Raw genomic sequence first — 21,831 nt, 5'->3', positions numbered from 1 at the left:
AGGCAGAAACAGGAATTCCAGTTCTTCTTTTTCCTTCTCTGTGAATTAACATTCGAGTCAAAAAGGAGGATAATGAAAGGTGTGAAGACTGCCAAAAGAGTTTCCATGGTTTATAAAAGCAATCCCAGCCAGTGAAGCCAGAAAAAAAAATATAAATCAACACAGGAGCAGCATTAAGAAGTCTAAGGAATGGTCAATAACATTATATGAGATATATGTCAGTATTCTGATCTACTGAAAAATATAAAGCTCAGCCTTGGTCTCCTTGAGAAAATGGCAAAAATGGCAAAAATCCCATTTACTTCAATAACACAAGATTGGATCTCCTATTTGAAACAAGATTATCATAATTATTTTAGTTGGCTGAAGTTTTTGTTTTCACATTTCCCATAACTTGGATGTAAAATGACTTTTCAACAATAGTTACAGTATATTATAGCAGCAGTATTCTTTTACTAGTAGGAGGTGACAGGGAATTCACAGTCTACAGATAATTACTCTTTTCTACTTGCAATTATTACATTTAATGTTGTGAAGCAACACTGTGTTTTCATGCTATGATGGGTTTCACAGTACTCTACTGGATGCCTATGCATATAATTGTATGGTCATAGGTTTTGAGTGCAGTCTCTCTGTTATTCATAATTCAAGACACACATTACTCCTGTATTAAAGATAGAATCACAGTATTAATAAGGTTGCAAAAGACCTCAAAGATCATCAAGTCCAACCTGTCACCCAAGACCTCATGACTACTAAACCATGGCACCAAGTGCCATGTCCAATCCCCTCTTCAACACCTCCAGGGATGGTGACTCCACCACCTCCCTGGGCAGCACATTCCAATGGCTAACAGCTCTCTCTGTGAAGAACTTTCTCCTCACCTTGAGTCTAAACTTCCCCTGGCACAGTCTGAGACTGTGTCATCTTGTTCTGGTGGTGGCTGCCTGGGAGAAGAGACCAACACCCTCCTGGCCACAATCACCCTTCAGGTAGTTGTAGAGAGCAATAAGGTCTCCCCTGAGCCTCCTCTTCTCCGAGCTAAACAATCCCAGCTCCCTCAGCCTCTCCTGGTAGGGCTTGTGCCCGCGGCCTCTCACCAACCTTGTTGCCCTTCTCTGGATACGTTCAAGAGCCATGCAGTAAATTGTACTGAGCTGGCTTAAAGGGCAGAGCACAGTACAATAAGAAACACAAAAGGTGCAAGAAAAGAGCAGCTCAGGACTGAAACGGTGTCACAGATAGAAAAAGCTAAGATTGCAACCTGCTTGTGATTGGAGTTTACTAAAACTGCATGAATAATTAATAATATGAAATATTAAAATTCTCCTTGACACTGGAAATATTATTCATAATAAAATAATGAGTGGACTTGAGGCACCTAAAGAAGCAGTTGCTTTTTGAGCCTGTTGCCTCTTGAACTAGTTGCCATAGAGATTATTATTATTACTATTGAAGTTGTTGTTGATTCTATTTATTATTTATATTGCTCTTCTGCAGTTTCTGTAAACAAAATTTGTATTGCCAATTTTTTTCCAGGTTATCATGCTGTGCACTTCTGCAAATCAGTTTATTTGTTTTGAAGAAACTAACATTTCGCAAAGCAATAGCAAGAGTGCCTACAAGTATGGCCAGTCACACACACTGCTTCTGTCATTAAACCCAAATGTGGAGCATTAATAGGCATAGCTATTTGGAATGAAACTTTGTTCTAATGACATGTACTTGCTGACCTGGTAATGAAAGGGTCAATTGAATTTATTTGATTTAATTTTTTTTATTAGGAAAGCAATTTTGATAATTTTCATTTTTATTAAAAAAAATGTGAGTAGCTACTCCAGTTATATATATATATATAAAAATACAGAGATAATTCAAAACATATGACAGTGTGAAGAGTGCTTTTGTACACAACCTTTACAAAACAAGTTCCATCAATTCCATGGTATTTATGCTGCACAGCAGGCTGAGTAATTGAGGTAACTGACATGACAGGGTTGCTGCAGGCAGTTGTGCCCCTTGGATGACTGAGGTGACCAGGGAACCTCAGAGACAGAGAGGACTTCTGATAACTTGTGTAAATCAGGTAGTTCAAGTGCCTGCAAGCCTTGCAGGACCTGGATGCTTTGAGTCACTGGAGTGTTTTCAGTGACGCAGACACCTGATCTACCTCAGGCAATCCACAAGAAGTAGCTGAATACAGAAAGTCCTGTTTGCCTTCCATGGACATCAAGCTGCAGCACAGAGTTTACTAAAAGAGTCTGATATTTGTAACACTTACTTTGGAGGTCTGAAAGTCCTATCCTTGAGCTATCCAAGGCTATTTGACATGATATCCCAGGGAAAAAAATCTACCTGAAGATAACTGAAATATTTAGTGAGAGGTAGACAATTACATTTCTCTACTAAAGGGCCACCATTTTGACTCCTTTAGTAAAGTGTTGCAGCCACAGACACAAAGACCTTCTGCAGGAGAAAGGTAGGGTGTAACCTGGGGGCAATAAGCTCTACTGAAAGTAGACACAGTCCAAATGAGACCTTAGAGACAGCATAAATCCAAACTGCTGATGGGGCTAGTGAAGAAGCGTTTTTGACGGTAATAGTGGAAAGAAACAGAGAAAGATGTGAAGAGTAGAAGCAACTAGAAATCCAATGCAGTTTTTTACTGTTGATTTTTAGTTAATTCTGGCTTTTGTGTGAACAAAATGTATCAAGGACTATGAAAGAGGTCCAAACAGTGTTCTGAATGAAATATAATCACTTGTGTTTTCTCAAGCCAAAAATGTATATTTACCCTTGGTACAATAAATCCATCATTTTAGTCATGGGAGCAGTGAATAGATATTGCAATCGAAGCACATATTTATGAAGAGATAAAGCATTTATATCCAGAGGTTTGTGCCTTCAGCTCAGTACAAATCTTTCCTGAAGTTGCAGTGGCCCTTGAGACTGGGCAGCTCCTGAATTATTGCTTTTTATCTTTCCCAGCCAGTACAACAGAGTTGTCTGTGGCCATGAAAGTAGTGTAGTGGTGAAAAACCAGAGCAGTTCAAGTAAAGCCTGCCCTCTAGTTTACCCTTTTATATCACACCAGACTCAGAATTGCATTCTTGGGAAATGTACTGCTATTATTTGTCCCATCACTTCCTCTTATCTTTGTTCATACTGCATTAAGATGATAAAAATAGTAATGTGCTGCATATTTAGTCATCTACTTAATATATAAAACTAGCAGTTCTGCATTCAAATATTTAATTAAATATTTAAATCACTTCCCCCCCCAGCTCTAAGCAGACATTTTATACTATGCTCATTGACTCCTGTAAGTATTAGATCATTAAGGGCAAGTTTCCTCTGTTACCCTGTGGGATGTGTAGTAACATAGCAGTCAGTCTTAAGTGGTGCTGATCATTTTTAGGAAGATGTTATTTCTAGGGAGATGTTAAGCAGCCTCCATTCTCACTGAAACCATTGATTCACTTTGGGTTGGTTTGGATATTTTTACATCTGTTCAGGTTGTACATCTCGTTAAAGGAAATGAGAATAATATCAGTGCAGCATGTGAAGATTAGTTTTCCACCTGGCACTGTCAAGAATGGAAGGCTTTGTTCATGTGTGCAAAACCCTTTATATAATAAATCATTCCTTTTTCTTATTATTCAGTCACAACTGAGACCTGGTTTGCTCTTCTTTTCCTTTGAGTTTGATAAGAGTGTCTCATATGAAAATTAAAGAAATGTCCTCGCAGAATGGTCTGGTGATATAATTCTAAGATGAATTTTTAGTGTCTCCACTCCTGGAACCGTGAATGCACTGAACTTTTTATTAAATATCTTCTTTCACTGTTCAAATGATCTCTGTACTGAAAACTGTAATGAAATTCAAGATGTGCATGCAGGGCTGAACAGCCTGGAGTGAATTTGCTTGTGCAAGAAAGGTTTATGATGAGGGAGGATGAGAATGAATTAACACTGAAATTGTATTATATCATTCTCAGTAGTAGGAGTATTCTTTAATTGACCTGTGTATGAAAAACAAAGAAATGTTAATGACTTTACTTAGTGAAAGATATAAGCTGTATAATATCTTTGTCTGCCTCTAACATAGACACATACATTATATTCAAACACTTATGGTTACAGCCTTCTTTATTCTTTCCCTCTTAACATTACAGAATCAACCAGGTCTTAAACCACACTGGGTGATACTGTGATAAGCATCAGGGTGTACCCACACACTTCAGCAAACATTAAAGGGGTTGAAGGCAGGAGTCTGGGATGACTTTTACACCCTGTGCAATCTACCAACTCCTCCAGGGTGTGAGTGTGTCAGGAATATGGGAACAGGGAATGAAGTCTTTTAAAAACCAAATGTAGAAGAAGGTGTATATATGTGTGTGTGTGCTTCTGAGAGCTATAATGATGTTTGCTCAGAGCAATTCAAAGTCAAGGAAAGATATTCCCTCCTCACTGCATGGTGGTAAGACTAGATGACCTTTAGTGGCCCCTTCCAACTCAACCCATTCTATGATTCTTTATTGATAATATGCAGGAACTTACTTATATATTTGTCAACATATTAAAATTCTGATTTATTTGAAACACTGGCATCACCCACTTCAGAGTAACTTTTCCAGACATCTGTATATAAATCACAACATATACAGCTATTCAAACATAAGCCTCTCTCAGTTTTCTATTTCCTATTCATGCAGCTTGGTCACTTTGCTAGGATGTCCCCTCCTTCTATTTCACCTGTGTCTCTGAGCTTGTCCTGCTATGGTCCTTGATCTTCCTTCCCTCATGCCACCCTTGGACACTACAGATCTTGCTCAGCAGCTCCAGAGGGGCTACAGTCCCCCAGTCATGATGTCTAAATCATGTTACTCCACAGGGAGACACTGGAGACAGTGGATTTACCTCAAATGATAAACAAATGTTGTGACCACAGCCGATAAAGACTTTAATCATAGCAGGAGCTTCTGTAACCTAAGCAAAGCCATAATGAATTGCAATGGCTGCAAGCTGAAGGCAGATGATTTAAAGAAAAATTCAACTCCTTTATTTCATTTTTTAATGATGTGGGTAATTAAACATGGAGAGAAATTGCCTGAAGTTGTGGCAGACTTTTTCTTTTGTCACATCAGATCTCCCAATAAAAAAACCTGACCAATACAGCTCAAAAGACACTCTAACTCTAAGAGAAATTAGTTTACTTCAGCAATTTCTTAGAGAAAGGGCTTGTATTATTGAGGAAGCAGCCTGGCTGTTCTCGATACCTACTCACCATTTAACACCTCTCCATTTTTGCTGCAGCCCATTCTCTTGTCCTTTATTTATCTCAAGGTCTTGATGAATGTTACTAGGAAAAAATTCATGACTAGGAAATACTTTTCAGCAGACGTAGCTGTGCCAAACAATACAACTTCCACAGAAAAAGGGGAGTTATTAATATCATAATTTGTGATAATTCTTCATAACCTTACCTATACTGTTGCAATCATGAAATTAACAATAACCCAAGGACAGCTTATCCACACTTCAGATTATGATTTTTCATGACCTACATCTGTGCACCAAAAGGAGAAAAAACCTGATCCCCAACAGTTTTTCACAAGGGTAAAACTTCTTTTTCTTACAAAAAAAAACAAAACCAAAAAGGCACAAAATGCCAAAGAAAAATAAGCCAAACCCCCCAAAACCAACAAACCAAACCACCCCAAAACTCTTTGGGGCGAGTTAGTGAATTAAAAGCTTATAACGAATCTCAAAATGTTAGCTTTCCACTCTGTCACACCCGTGTATAACCACTATCTGCTGTTTAATTAAGGTATATGTTCCAGAAAGGCATTGACTGGAAGACACTATCATGCATCAAAGGCACTGACTGTAGGAATTCAAACATGTAGATGCCTTCCCTCATTAACTTGCTTCAGTGACTAATCAATTAAAAGTGTGTGGGTTGTTTGTACTATGAGTCTCTGCTAGCCACTGATTTTATAGTCTGGGCATTGCTTCTTATTAGTTTATTCCTGCTCTAATGTCTGAAAGCATACTAGTCTCTATCCAGTATCTTTGCTATATCATGACAGTGTAAATCATGATGTGGTTTATGGGCAGGCTCAGAAAGCATCTGAAATCTCCATTTTGCTTTTGAATCTTGTGGTCAGTGACTACAAGATTTTAATTCCCCTACAAAACACCCTAAAAATCATAGGATTTTGGAACTGCTTAAATGAGTAAGTTCTGGGATCAGATTTTTATGCAGAGACTGCATTTAATTCCTCAGAAGGTAAATGTGGGCAGTAAGAGTTATGAATCTTTTTAATAACATCAACTTTGGCTGGTTTCCTCTCCTTGTTCTGCCTCCACCAAGTAGAGATGTAAAGGAAGTCCTTTCTCTTAGGTGAGTGCAAGTTTGTATAAGACTCACATTCTAATGATCCCAGAAAAGGAAGGAAGAAAACTCTGCATGGCCACTCATGGGTCTGTGGCAGCAGAAGGATCAGTGACCCCTAGAAGGGATTTGCAGTGTCACATTTCTCATCTATGATTGCCGTTGCGATACTGCCCATGCACTGGACTGATAGTGCTTACTAGTACAATATAACTTTTAATCTGTTTTTCAGGACTGAATAACTTTTTAATGCCTCTATTTTTTGGCAATCATTCCATAGAATCATAGCACTTACCATAAGGCAGATTGCTCTGCTTAAGAGGAAAAATATATCATGTTCATGATATTCTCTCCTACACTGTAGCTTGAATCAATTCAGAATATGAGGGGATACGTAGTGTTTTGTGTTTTGTGACCTATTGTGGTCATTACTACAGCAGTTTGTTACATATTTCTTTATGTTTTCCTCTTCCCCCATCCCATACTTTACTTTTAGTTTAATATTTTTCTTAATAAATCCCATGATGAAGAAATTCACTGAACACATGAGAAAAGCATTAGTAATGGAAAGCAAATGCATGAATATTGCATAAATTCCACATATTTGCTTCCTGCCCTGAGAGCACCTTTATTTGTACTAGGTAATGTCTTATGAAGAGTTCAAATTCCTGAAGTGTGTTTGTTGTTTAGTTAAGCAGCTGTAACCCAGGACAGTCACAGATGAAACCAAGCAAAGTACATAAAAACAACTCCTCAGGGCACCACAACCTTTCAAGGCCCAAATTCTGGCGTCAGCTATTCATGTACAACTCCCAGTGATGTCAATGGAAGCTTCATGAAAGTATCTGAACACAGATCATGTCTTTTATCACAGCTAGGCAAAACATGGACCAACAAAGTTTCAATGAAACCAGAAATTGCAGCTCATGAGGGAAGCAACCTTACATCAGGCACAACAAAGTTGCCAGCATTATCCTGTTGTTTAGCAATCAGAGCACCTTTCTGAAGAAAAAAAAATAAATCTTTGCTTTTCTGTAGTTTCAGTGTTTAGCTTGGAAGAGATAAGAATGACATCTGAGACACTACAGCAATCGTGGCTTTCTGCTAAGCCAGCTCAGCTCATTGGCACTATAGGGCTACACAGTGAAGTCCAGAGGTTTTGCAGATATGAGGTTTGTCAATGAATAGTTCATGAATTGATGTCTACTCAACTCTACCTGGAGATTCATGTGCCATATTTCTCTTTTTCTCTTGTGAGCTACCTGTGAGTGCAGTCAGTATCAGTTGCACAAGCGGGTTGTCTGGAACCACTCTGTAAGATTTTGGAGTCAGCTGGGACCTGGTGGTTAGTATTGACAGACAGTTGCTCCTGGAAGCAATTCACATTATATTTCAGCTGAATCCTTCTGTTGAGGCACCTGTCCTCCTCAGCTACTCTAGAGAGGGACAAAAGAACTAAATTCCTAACAGAGACACTACAGTTTGGCCCCTAAAGCTTAGCAGAGTGAATCCAGAGCTGAATGTTTACCACACTATAGTTTTCTACCTCAATATCTGCTACCAAGTGGTGATACTATGCAGATGTACTACAGTGTATCTGAGTTAAAAATAAATTAGCTATACATTTATTGCTGAAAAAAGTTCTAAAGCTTATTTGTGCACCAGAGAGAGTGACAGCCTTTGTGTTAGCTTGGGCTGCAGCTCTTCTTGATGACTCAGCTAGTCCAGCTGAGTTCACATTTTGGTTCCCTCTTTGACAGAAGGGAAACTCTAGTCCTACATGTTAATAGAGCAATTGGAGAAATTGCACTAGGATCTGTGAGTGAGGGAACAGCTTTAGTGCTGGCAGCAATTGCTTACTCAGCAGCGCAGGCAGTCAATGCATTTTACTAATTGTCTATTTATTTCTGCACTCTTTGGCTGTTGAGACTTTGTCATGAGACAGGCCAGATGGCAGAGACAACGACACCTGTAATTAAGAGAGAAATAAATGCTGCAGCATAGTGGCTTACTCCGCCCCCAGCTTTCTAAAGAAATCCTGTTGGCTGTGCTTATGGTCTCTGCAGTTAGTGACACAAAGATGTCTTTTGAACACTGAATTTCTTAAAAGAACCCATTACTTTTGTAGCATGGCTCCAAGGAATCAGTTTTCATTTCCTGATTTAGCCAAAGACAGACTTGGGAAGGCCTCTTCTGAGATTCCCTTCTTATTGCACATAAAGAAGAGAATGCATTTGGTGTAACCAGCCATACAGCAAGGTTTAAACTTCAGGGTTGAAAGGTAGTGAGTGATGAAACTCTGTAGACACAGCCTCTGTTGATATGTAACACCAAATAATCAGACACCAGATTCAATTTCTTTCTGAATTTCTTCTTCCTTTTTAGGTAAACTACAAATATCTCATCAGTCATCTTCTTCTTGTTGTTGTTGGGGCTGTGTTTTGTTGGGGTTTTTTCCCCTAAAAAGCAGGAAATGATGGTTTTTTCCTACCATAAACCTCTTAATGAAAAAAAAAAGAAAAAGAAAAAAAAAAAAAACACCAACAAAAAACCCAAAAGGCTTTTACCAGTCAAGGGAACTTTGTGAAACCGACTGATAGCACCAAGGGATCTTTAAGATCAAGGGAGAAAATATTCACAGTCCCTGAGTATATATATGTATTTGATCAAAAAGCCTGAATATACACATTCTCTTTTGAGTTCTTTAGTCTGTAACTAAGAACCTGCTATAGCACCAGTACATTAAAACACCTAAGCCGTTTACATTAGTATGCAAACTGTTTATTCAACTGAGTGTACTACATATAGGATGTTTATATACTTCGCTCTGTTTATATAGTCCATTATTTGGTTTAAGCAGAGAAGAACCAGTTAAAACTTACACCAGACAGTGTGTTGACAGTCTGGGGTTTCTTTTCCTTTTAAATCTTCCTTAAATAGGTGTTCCTTTAGCCCCTGTAGATGACTTATAGCAGCAAATGCACAAAAGACCAACCTATGCCAACCTATGCTTACAGGACCTATACATCCTAGAAGTAGAACTTTACTTTCCTCTAATGTCTCTGGCTTAGCGTGGTAGTGCTGTGTCAGGCCAACATATGCCTTTGGCTACTGACAACTTTTCATTTCTCTATCACATAGGCTGCTCATCCATGACATGAAAACTCCCATCATACTGAACTCCATTATCCAAATGAGATAGGGCAGGGAGAGAAACCTTAGTTTCTCCTTTTGTGTGTGCAGCTTGTAAGCAGTAATGCGGACACAATAAACTTATTGGAGTTGGGAGTAATGGTGTGAGATTGCTCACACCATTACTTTAGATGAAAATTGAGTCTGTGCTGGTGTCTTCTTGAGGCTCTCTTTTCTGCTTTATTTTAATTCTCTTTGCCTCAAGGATAATGAATATAAAACTTTGCAAAGACCTTTCCAGCCAGCACTCATTCCTAAGCATCAGTTATGTAACACTGGGATTTTTGCCTTTGAGAAAGTTGTTCCTTTATTTGCATTATTTTTCTAGTATACTAATTATAAGCTACGCTGTCTACCCTAACCCTCTGGAGCAGTCATTTTAAAGTTGAAACCTAGTAGCAGGAGCTTTCGTTTAATCAAATTTTCATTGTTCATGCATTACAAATTAAGATCTTGATTCTCTTCTATTCACTTACTATATGCTGTAACTACAGGCTTTTCCTTGCCAGTGAGCTTTGGAGTTAATTTCAGCTCTGATTACTAGCAGTTGGAACTTTTCAGGGGTGCCATTTTGCTACCATCACTTGTTAATTTGTGTTATGATACCACCTGGAAAAGACAGAGCCCAATCCACTAGGTGTTTTGCTAACAGAGCACAGAGGTGGTCCCAGGCCTAATCACCTTGAAGTGGTATGACATGTTTCCTTAAATGCCAATGATGAAACAGTGTGCCTATCAGATAATAATATTCCATTAAATTAGTTTTACTGTCTATGAGAACACTGTCACAGATGAGGATCTCATTGAAAGAAAAACAGAAGCCAAGCACACTATGGAAGAACAATTAAAGTCCATTAAACATGAGGTTCTTATCATGTTGTGGCTTAGATTCAGAAAATATGCACAGATGCATGAGGTAAGTGTCTGATGAAGGAGAGATAAATATGTGCAAAAATAATTATTTATCTACTACCCACAAATGGGTATTGTCTTTGGTGTGAAATGGAGATGGCCAACCTGCTCAGGAAAACAGGTCTTACTCCTTGCTAAAGATATTATTCATCTCAGCTCTATGATAGCTGTGTCCCAAACCAGGAAATTAGTTGCATCAGGAGACAAAAGTGACCACAACCCCATGACTTTCAAAATCAGATCAGTGATTCACCTTGACTTAGCATTGGTTGAGCACCTCCTTTGTTAAGTCACACCACACCCACTTATGAATATATCAGTCCAATAAGCAAAGTATGAATTATTCAGTTTATCTCTGCTACAAGAAGGATATGAGTTATTATCCCCACTCTTAAATGTTACCCAGGGTAAGGAAGAGGTGTGTGTTTGTGTGTGTGTGTTGTGGGAGTGATGGCAGAGCAGGGCATGCAAGGTTTACTTCAGACCCTAGAAAGAAAGGTAGCTCTGACAACTTACACTTTGCCTTGGATGATATTTGAACATTTTTGAAGACATTGAGCGTGTTACACATGACGGTGAGCTGTGCAAAGAGATGTCCATTGTGAAATTGTAAAGAGTTGTATTAAATGTGTTGCAAATCTTGATGTGGGAGAGTGAAATCTTGACCTGTTCATATGTTTTGTCCTTGCATCATCTCCTTGAAATGCATTCAGGAGACACATATTGGAAATTCAGTTCTGCTGAAGGAGGCAGTGTGTAAAATGAATCTTGTGGAATAGTGTCTTCAGAGGGCCTACAAGAAAGCTGGTGAGGGACTTTTTAGGGTTTCAGGAAATGATAGGACTAGGGAGAATGGAAAAAAAAGTAGAAATGGGTAGATTCAGATTGGATGTTAGGAAGAAGTTTTTCACCATGAGGGTTGTGAGACACTGGAACAGGTTGCCCAGGAAAGTGGTAGAAACCCCATCCCTGGAGGTTTTTAAGGCCAGGCGGGATGTGGCTCTGAGCAATCTGCTCTGGTGTGAGAAGTCCTTGCCCATGGCAGGGGGGTTGGAACTGGATGATCCTTGAGGGCCCTTCCAACCCTAACAATTCCATGATTCTATGAATATATGTAAATTTAGATGTACTGGGCAGCAAATTGTTTTCTATCAAGATGGCTAAGCTTCAAATTCCTTTACGGTTTTGCCTGAATTTGACATTACTCATGAATGTGGATTTGATCCAGACTGGGGGGGACACTTTCCTACAATTAGGATCAAGGCTTCCTGGTTGTAGAATAATAAGCCTGGAGCTGAGAAGATAGTATATAAAGTGTGAAATTCATAAGTTCCACTAACTGGTCAATGACCTAAAGACCCCAGGCCCTGAAATACTGAATTTCTTCTGCTCGTTGCAGACACTAGTCCTTCTGGAATTGTGTTATCTGCTGATCTGGATTGCTTGCCTGGCCTTTAGGATGCTGATAGCAGAGGAGGGAGACAAAACCACATAGCACATGTAACACTAAGTAAGCAAAAAAGTACCAAAAAATGAGTACACACCAGCTGACATGGTACTATGGAGAGTTCTGTTCTAGATGGTATCTGAGTTTTTGACATATGTGATAGAAAAGTATAATGAATTCAGTGTAGAACTGTAAGTTCAGCTTATATCCTCACAAGAGTGGAAGCAAGCAGTCACAGAGGCACACATAAATGGCATAACAGAGCAGTAGTAACATAAATGCTGCAGTGTTTAATTCCTAAACACAGTGATCCAGAAGAGTATTCAACTTGGCTGTGGTCCTCATTACTGGCAGACTGAAAGCAAGGGAGTATGGCACCTCAACAGCTCAAATCCCTTCATTGTCAACAGCTGTAAGCACAGCTGCTCACACAACACTAGTGTTGAAATGAGCACTCAAGCATGGGCTGACATGTGTTTAGGGCAGAACAGGGCACAGCAAGTGTAGAAATCAAACCGGGGGCTGGGATAACAACACTTTCTGTTCACAGAAGGACTGATCATATGTTTAACAGGTTCAATCTGTTCCCATCCTGATATAGTAGCGTAACCACATGGCTTTGTTATCCTGGTGCAGCCTGAATGCAAGAATGAAAGGGGGGTTTCAAATTAGAACCATGTTCCAACAGTTGCATGCAATCCATAACTTCATGTTGCTCTGTACTGCGATGCATTAGGGCTGTATCCTCTCCAACATGTACACTGTAGCTCATTGTTAGCGGCAGGGAACACTGGGTTGCCCTGGCTGTCTCAAATTCTCCTTTCCTCCATCATGAGGGATTTAGATTTTTCCATTTAGTACAGAAATTGCTCCCTTGCACGATCTGGCTAATAGAGTGGTTGTGTCCATTACTGTGCTGTAACAGAAAGGCAAAACCAAGAACTTGTGGGGTTTCTTTTTCACTTAGGGGTTAAATGGTTTTAGGGATTAAATATACATAGATCTTTTTCTCAGTAACCCTTCTGTCAAGATCCCACTCTAGACATTTGCTTTTCTCCAACTGCTGCCCACAGCTGCTCAACATTGCTGCTCATCTTCCATCTCCCCTTTCTTATTTACAAGCAATTTTCCAAATCAAAGTTATCTTTGAGGATCTTATCTTCTAGCTTCACAGTCTCTAGTTTATTGGGAACTTTATGATATCACAGATAGAAATGCTTCACTAAGAAACCAATTCTCATTGTGGCAATAATAGCAGTGAATTTTTCCTACATACCACAGAGGGTCTCTGAAGGTTTAAAACTGTATCATGAACATCCTTCATGAAAGGATGTCCCTTGTTTTACAGTGAACTCCTTCCCAGAAGGTAAGAAGAATGCACATGATAGGTTTTGTGGACGATATTAAAAGTTCAGGACAAGTTTCTGAAATTTAATGCCTGACTTTGTGTACCAAAATATATATTACCAGAATAAATGGCCTGACTCCCTGCACAATGTAACTTCCTCACTCATAAAAATCTGCCTATTTAGATGCTTGAATATGAAGCTGGATGAATAAGTTGACTTTGTCAGAGGGACTTTTTTCAAGGTGATATAAGGATTAAGTGGCAGAATTGGAAACAGACCCAGGTCTTCTAGTTCCCACAACACAGAAAAAAAAACACCACACTGGCTCATGCTCCTTCCTCCAAGGGTCAATCTATATTTAATGTGAACATTGTATCAGTCAAAGAAAAGAAAAAAAATAAATGGTTCCCAAACTTACCATGCATAATTCAGTTTGCACAAAAGTGACACTTTTTCTCAACAGAGTATAAAATCTTGTCTGCACAAGTACTCACCAGTGTCATAAATACTGTAAAAATTAAAAGCCAAAATGGTCTTGAATTTTGAACAAAATAATGTTGGGGCACATCTCATGCTGAGTTATATTAGTGCAAAATGTAGGGCTGAGTCTTCAACTGAGTTTATTACAGGGAGAACCTGATCTGATATAATTTTGGCAGAATTTTCTCCTTAGTGCTTCTTTCTTTTTTTTTTTTTTTTCCCCTATCCAAGCAATTCTTCTGAAGAAATCAAATTAAGGATCAAAGTAGAAAAATAATTAAAAGTATACTTTTAAACTAAAAGTAGTCCAGCATAAGATTTTGGATTAAGAGTGGTTTTGTAGGCTTTCTAATAGAGTAATTCTGAAATTATATTAAATTACCTGATATTATTTTCACATATTTAATTCAGCCCACTGAAATTTAGTCTACTATTTGACATTATAACAAAGAAGTATTCAAAACTTAGTAATGAGGCATTGGCATAACCTAGGTTATAGACAGCACTGCATGCAAGGTTTTCTTCTGAGTCTGATTCCCCCCCCTTCCCCCTCCCTTAGGTTTTTCTGTGAATGTTAAATAGAAGGTGACTGCTGTTTATTCTGAGATAGAATAGAATACATAGAATAGAATACATAGAATAAACCAGGTTGGAAGAGACCTTCAAGATCATCGCGTCCAACCCATCAACCAATCCAACACCACCCAAACAACTAACCCACGGCACCAAGCACCCCATCAAGTCTTCTCCTGAAAACCTCCAGTGATGGCGACTCCACCACCTCCCCAGGCAGCCCATTCCAATGTGCAATCACTCTTTCTGTATAGAACTTTTTCCTAACATCTAGCCTGAACCTCCCCTGGTGCAGCCTGAGACAAAGGAATAGAATAGAATAGAATAGAATAGAATAGAATAGAATAGAATAGAATTAACCAGGTTGGAAAAGACCTTCAAGATCATCGCGTCCAACCTACCATCCAACACTATCTAATCAACCAAACTATGGCACCAAGCACCCCATCCAGTCTCTTTCTAAACACCTTCAGTGATGGTGACTCCACCACCTCCCTTGACAGCACATTCCAATGGCCAATCTCGCTTTCTGTGAAGAACTTCTTCCTAACATCCAGCCTAAACCTCCCCTGGTGCAGCTTGAGAATGTGTCCTCTTGTTCTGGTGCTGGTTGCCTGGGAGAAGAGACCAGCCCCCACCTAGCTACAACCTCCCTTCAGGTAGTGGTAGACAGCAATAAGGTCTCCTCTGAGCCTCCTTCTATGTCTGAAAAGTGGTGTTACTGCCATGCTGCTACAATACACATTGTGGTTTCAGAAGTTCTTTGAATTTTCTAGTTTTGACACGTTTGTTTAAAAAATAAACTGGAAAAAAAAAAGTAATTTAAAAAACATAACAATGGGACCATCATTATTCACAAAAGCATGAAAATCACTTTCTGCCTCTTGAAACATCCGCTGAGCTTTTCTCTGCTTCTAGTCCTTCTGTTAAAACTCAATGTTATCGCACCAGCTGAGCTTGAGAGAACAAAACAGACTAGTAACAAAATGATGCCCAAACATTTACACTTCAAAGGAGATTTGCAAAGAGCCAACTTCTCATACTTAATGCCACTGATTTATTACTCCTTAAGAAGTCATCTTATGCCCCAATCCTTATTATTCACGGACTTGTGAAGAAACCCAATATATTCAAAGTGGCTCCAAGTACATGAAGTAAATTGTAGCATCAAAGCTCTGAACTCAATGAAATTGCTCTGTGCACCGAGTCATTATCATGTGTTTGCAGGGCAGTGATCTTTATGAGCATGTAGGACACTGTGATCTTGCTTTTGATTTCTCCAAAGGCCTAGCTAATTTCCACTGATACACCATAGGATTAAGAGGATCATGTTAAGAGTTTGCAGGATCTGCCACAAAATGTGCCACTGAAAGAAAGCAGGAGATTAAAGGAATCAAATAGTTGCAAATTCAAGGATGAATTGAGAAATTAAAAAATATTATGGGAATAACATTTTGTCCATTACAAAAAAGTATGAGAGAAAACCAAATAATGAAATACGACATAATGTCTTCAGGTTTCGGTCTGCCCAAAGTGCTACCAATGGGGAATTTTGGTCTTGATTTTAATGGAAGCAGGTTCATTTAACATTCAAAATTATCTGATCTAAATTGTGTTTGACAGTAGAATGAAGATCTTGAAGATATCTGACCCAATTATTTAATGCCTGTGGTGTTCCATTTACATGTCAAAGCATCTAGGTACCACAATTGAATGCTTTGTGGGGAGGATCTTTCCACTCTGAGGATAAACTCATACTTTGTTCAGGCTACCTTTCCCAGAAAGTGGTATGCAAGATTCAGTTTAATATGACCTTTGCTTTTTAATCAGAAAATAAGGGAAGATTGTAGAAGCTCAGTGCTGAGTGGGGAAAGTAATGCCAAGTTAGCATGATGATCAAATAGAAAAGAAGAACATCCAAGAAGAATGTTCTTATAATTCATATATTCACAGGGAGGCAGAATGGAAGATTTCAATATTAAATGGCAAGACAATTACTATTTAAACATGTGAGAAAGAATTTTTTGGGAGTTTCCATATGCTTTTAGCAGCAGACACTTCTCAAAAGTTAACTGCATCACTGAAACCATACTTAAGAAATGATCAGACAAAATTGGTTAATACAGAATGAGAACTTTTCATTTTAATAATTTTGTCTCATTACTAAGGATTATTATTATTATTATAGATTCAATGATGCCTTCAAGAATATTTTTGGCTTTAAACACAACATTTAAGCGTATGCTAAATTAAAGCCCTTGGACTTTTGAAAGAGCCTTTGTATAGTTTCTGTTGCTGAGTTATGAAGTTGGTTTTTCTCTGCCTGGCTGGCTGAGAGATTTCAAAACTCTGTGCTACAGTCATGCTGGAGAAAGCTGACTATCAGAAGCAAGGGTTCTGATTCATTGTTGCTTCACATCCATTCATTAGAATTTGTAAGAGAGAAATAGATGAGTGTATATAATATAGTCCTCTGCTTTCACTACCATGAGTAGCTTGCACGCCAGTTTTGCATATGCTTAGCTAAAATTTAATATACAATTCAAAATGCAAGGCACTCGAGGGTCAGGATTTGGAACTGTAAGATTTACTGAGACAAAGAGCTTTGGATACAAATTACTAAGATTCTTTCATTAAAATAATTTCGTGTAAGATACACCATGGTGACTCTAGCAAGTTCTCAACTGGTTAGCTGGGGAGAATGCTTCTGAAGTCCTCTGCAGAGCAACAAAAATGTTTACGAGCTAGTTCTAAGTTTCCCCTTAAAAATCAAGAGAAAAGAAGTTCAGAAAAAGTTATCTTCCAACCTCTTTCTGAGCCTGAAAAATGTTCCAGACAGTTCTGGTCCAAGATTTTAAAGCAAAATTCTTGCTGCAAATAGCATAAAAATTCTTCAGTAATCAGAAAAAAACAAAACCAAAACACCTGCAGTAATTATTTAGGATTTGCTTTTAAATTATTATTTAACTTTAGTGGAATTTTTAGCTTACAGAGAATTCCTGCTGACAAATTCTGGTTATCTTTTGGAAGTCAAAGGTATGTATTTATTTCAGTGTGTTTGCCTTTTATACAAGTACAGTGACCTATAAAGATACTGAGCTATAAAGACACAGAAGGAGAGATTCCCAGCTGATTACAGCACAACTACATTGATTTACATCTGGTGAGGATTTTTTTCCCCCCAACAGGTTTTAGTTCTGAGTGTTTTGTAAAACCCTGCATATCATAAAGCACTTGCAACACACTGTAGATGAAAACATAATCTTTCTTATCAGAGGCAATAAAGATATCCAGAGAATATAATTGTTCTGCCTAGGATAAAGAAATGATCCGTTTGTAACTGTATGATTAGCAGGAGATCGTGTCATTGCTGCTTTTGCATACCAGGTCAAATTGTCAAGGGATGAAGCAGAATTCAACTACAATTTTTGCAGCCCCTTCAAAGAAGGCTGAGCGTGAGAAAGTGAAAACAACTCCTTTCCTGCAGACCCAAGCAACGATCCCAGCATTTGTAACTCTCACTTCAAGCACAGATCTGCTGAGCTCTTAGGAAATCCCAACTGAGCCTTCCACAAAACACCTGCTCGGCGCTGGGGGAATTAACCTTCCAGCATGTAACGCTGACGCGGGGACGTGTTGTGCCTGCCAGCTGGCAGCCCCATGCGGCACTGGATTGTCCAATTAGTGGTGTCCACTTGCTTACTGTGTGCTGGAGACACCATGCTCACACAGCTGAGATTCAAGCCTCATTCTCTGCTGTACAAGGTAGGCTAAAAGGAAGCTTCTCCCATGTCCCAGCCAGCAGAAGTAGAGTTATGCATGGCTCCAACAAGAAGTCAGAACTGCTGCTCTGAATATGCCAAGCACCTCCCAGGGGAGCTAAGCACCCTGGTTGAAACACTACCCTCAAGAATCAGCACGTCTCTCTGCCTTAGCAACAACAACAATCCAGAAAAATAACAATTCCACCTGAGGATGTCCTTTGCAAATATTAAACATCAACTTCGAGCTGAAAATTATGTATAGAAAACCCTAAACCAAACAAAACCAGCTGGAGCTGCACTCGGTTTTGTTGTGATGGAACACAAATTTCTCACGGTTTTCTTGAAAATGGAAAGATAAATGTGCACAGTTATTCGTGGCTGTTAAGAAAATGACAGATTTGTAGGTAATATAACAGTCTGCTTTAGCAATGCCTTTCACAGTTATGGCATGATTAGAGCAAGAGACAGCAGGTCTGCCCTTACCACAAAGATGGCTATATGGTGGATTGTTACAAATAGCTAAGTGCCTTCTGATGTCTTATTAATATGCTAGTGCAAGAAAACAGAGAATAGACAAAAGAGCTGAGTCTGTTCCCTTTCATGAGAAACATGGGAAACCACCAGGCAGAAAACAAAGGACACCTCGAGCTCCCTCCCTTTAAAATATTTCCTAATTAAAATGTTAAGCAAATACCATTGGGCTCAGACTGTTTACACAAGGCTGGTCTTGTTAAAGAATAAATGCTGGCAGGGCAGGCAAGAAAATGCCAAACTCTCTCATCTTCTGTATACCTGTAAAAAACTGCATAATTAATAGAACAGCAACTTTAGACAGGCCCCAAGGGCTAGAACCACAAAAATCATTTCGACCCCTCACTGCCATGCCTACCTCCAAGAGGCAGAACCTCCAATTTCCTTGTCAGTTGCTCCTTAATCCTGCAGTACCTGGGTAGCCTAATTGCCACACTTTCATCAGTTATACTCCTCCAATGCTGACATGAATGCTACCGTGTCATACTCAGAAACCCTCTGCTGTTCACAGCCCAAGCAGCAGAGGCACCTCTCCATGCACACAGGGCAAGCTGGCATTGGAGGGTCCAGCCAGTATGTCCTTTCTCCATCCATGTGAGTGGCTGCATGGCTGTGGTGGATCTTGGAAGGGCAATGGGTTTCAGCCAACAGCCACTTGTCTGCTCTCAGGAGCCCAGCATGAGCTGTGGACACACTGGGCTGCCTGGACAGCATTGACAAATTAATTGCAGTTTCCAGTCTCATGACCAAAAGAAATTAATTTTAAGAATATTGATAAAACTGAGGCTTAAAGGGATCACTATGCAGAGGCAGAAAGAGATTCCAGCAGGAACACAGGGGAATGGCACCAATGCATTTGGTCATGCACTAATCAAGAATCATAGACTTGTTAGGGGTGGAAGGGACCTCTAGGATCATCTAGTTTCAAGCCCCCTGTCATGGGCAGGGACACCTCACACTAGATCAGGTTGCTCAGAGCCACATCCAGCCTTGCCTTGAAAACCTCCACTCATTATTAATAAACATATCAGTCAGTGTATACATAAGTGGATTCTGTGCACAGGTGGTCATCCACAAACGTCTGACAGCTCAAAATTAATAAATAAAAAACATTATAAGCTAATAATAGATGAAGATATTTCTTTAGATTTATCATTGTACTCTACAAACCCAGTGAGTCAGAAATGCTGATAAACCTTAAAACTCTGGGGTCAGTACTCAGTTGCAAAAGATAATCAAAATTTAAGCACCTTGGCTTCTGAATATTCATACAGCTCAGTAAATATGCATTTATAGAAAATCTATTGCCATCCTTTCCACAGGCAGAGGACATACAATGCTTGGCTGGTTTAATCAGCTTCCCTACAAATAAATAGCTTCTTAAAAATGCAGAGTCAGTATCTCCTCTCAAGACATTACTGGACGAGCTGACCTCTCTAAGCACACTGTCTATTATAGTAAGTCTGTACTGGCCCAATAGCCTAACACTCTCCTTAGCCAATTAAACTGTGTGTATAATAGCTTTCCCTTGAAGGCTCTGTGAAAGGCTGGGAATTATAAGTGGAGATTTTAACAGAGCCTTTTAGCTGTATTCTGTGTCCCATTCCTGAATCCAGTTTTATTTTATTTATTTTTTTTTCCCCAAGATGTGTTCTCATGTCTGTTTTACTGTCTCAGGTATAAAAAGAATCTAATGGCTGGGTAATATGCTAGTCTCATCTGCTAAGCTAATTTCATTAATGCTAACTTTGAGAGACATTTGCTGTTGAAACCTTTCAGGGAAAATGCCAAGTGTCCTGGGATGTTTTACCACACTTGACATGCTCACATCAAAAACTAGCATTGCTGCCTTTTATTCTTTTTTCCCCACAAGGTTTTTGTTTTTGTTTTTGTTTTGTCTAGTTGCTGTATTGGTTTGAGGTTTGTTTGCTTGTTTTTTTTTTTTCCTCAGCAATAAAACTAAACCAGTTGTCCAAAAGTCTCGATGTTAAATACATTTAAAAAGCAAGCAAACCTAAAACTGGGTATATTCTTTCAGTACCGTGCTTTGATTCAGTATAAAAGCAGGATATTTGCATCAGGGGAGCACTAGCTTGTATCCACAGGGTTAGATTTTCATATTTGACAACCTCAACATCAGACAGCTTGTGTTTTTTGAGAAGCTTTCATTTTGGTTCTCTGGGTATGCTTAGCAAGAATTCAGTGAGATTTTAGTGGGCCATAGTGTCGCTGCCAGCTTATCTAAAAACACTTGTCTGCAAGCCTAAAGGGCAACTGGTAACTTACAAGATTTAGTGTTCATCAGCAAGGAAGACACTAAAATTAATGATGTTTTAAGAAACATTATTCATTTGGGAAGATGAGTTCCTCTCTCAGCCAATGGGATTAACATTCTTAGCAATCACCAAGCTATTTCGATGGTCAGGCTCTTAATGCCACTCTGCAATTCTTCTTATTAATTTGCTCTTGCTTAATTTTATTTTAAATTGTTACCTTTATATCCACTTGTCTTAACCATGTCTTCTTCAGAGAATTATATTGGAATCTATGCTACCTAAATAAGTTGGTTTCTTTAGAAATAATAGCTACTAGATATTAAATCTGACAACAAATATTTATTTGGATTTTCTTTCAGATCTGTCCTGGCTTGTTAGAAAGCATCCCAGAATGAGTCAGAGGGAAGATCAGGGTAATTTAAAGTAATTTTCTTTTATTATGTCTGGTTCTTTTATGGGAAATCCTTTCTTTGGTGAGATTCGCAGCAGAGCCTTGCTATTCTGATTAAAACATTAGCTTAGATTGGTCAGTTTAGAACTCAGAACAAGATTTGAGATGAATCCTTTTTGCTACATGCTGTTCAGTCAAAATACTAGTTACTTATTGCATTTTGTACTGTGTATGTAGGGGAAAAAAAAAAAAGCTTAATGTAAAATAAACCTCTTAAATGAGTGAACATTGGAATGGGCTGCCTGAAGAGGTGGTGGAGTCACCATCACTGGAGGTGTTCGGGAGGAGACTTGACAGGGTGCTTGGTTGCATGATTTAGTTGATTAGGTGGTGTTGGATGATAGGTTGGACATGATGATCTTGAAGGTCTCTTCCAACCTGGTCTATTCTATTCTATTCTATTCTATTCTATTCTATTCTAATGTTTATTTTTTTAGTGATATCAGGGTATTGATAATGC

The sequence above is a fragment of the Dryobates pubescens genome, chromosome 14, assembly GCF_014839835.1.
Source record: "Dryobates pubescens isolate bDryPub1 chromosome 14, bDryPub1.pri, whole genome shotgun sequence".
Taxonomy (NCBI): domain Eukaryota; kingdom Metazoa; phylum Chordata; class Aves; order Piciformes; family Picidae; genus Dryobates; species Dryobates pubescens.
Note: the sequence above shows the minus strand (reverse complement) of the source record.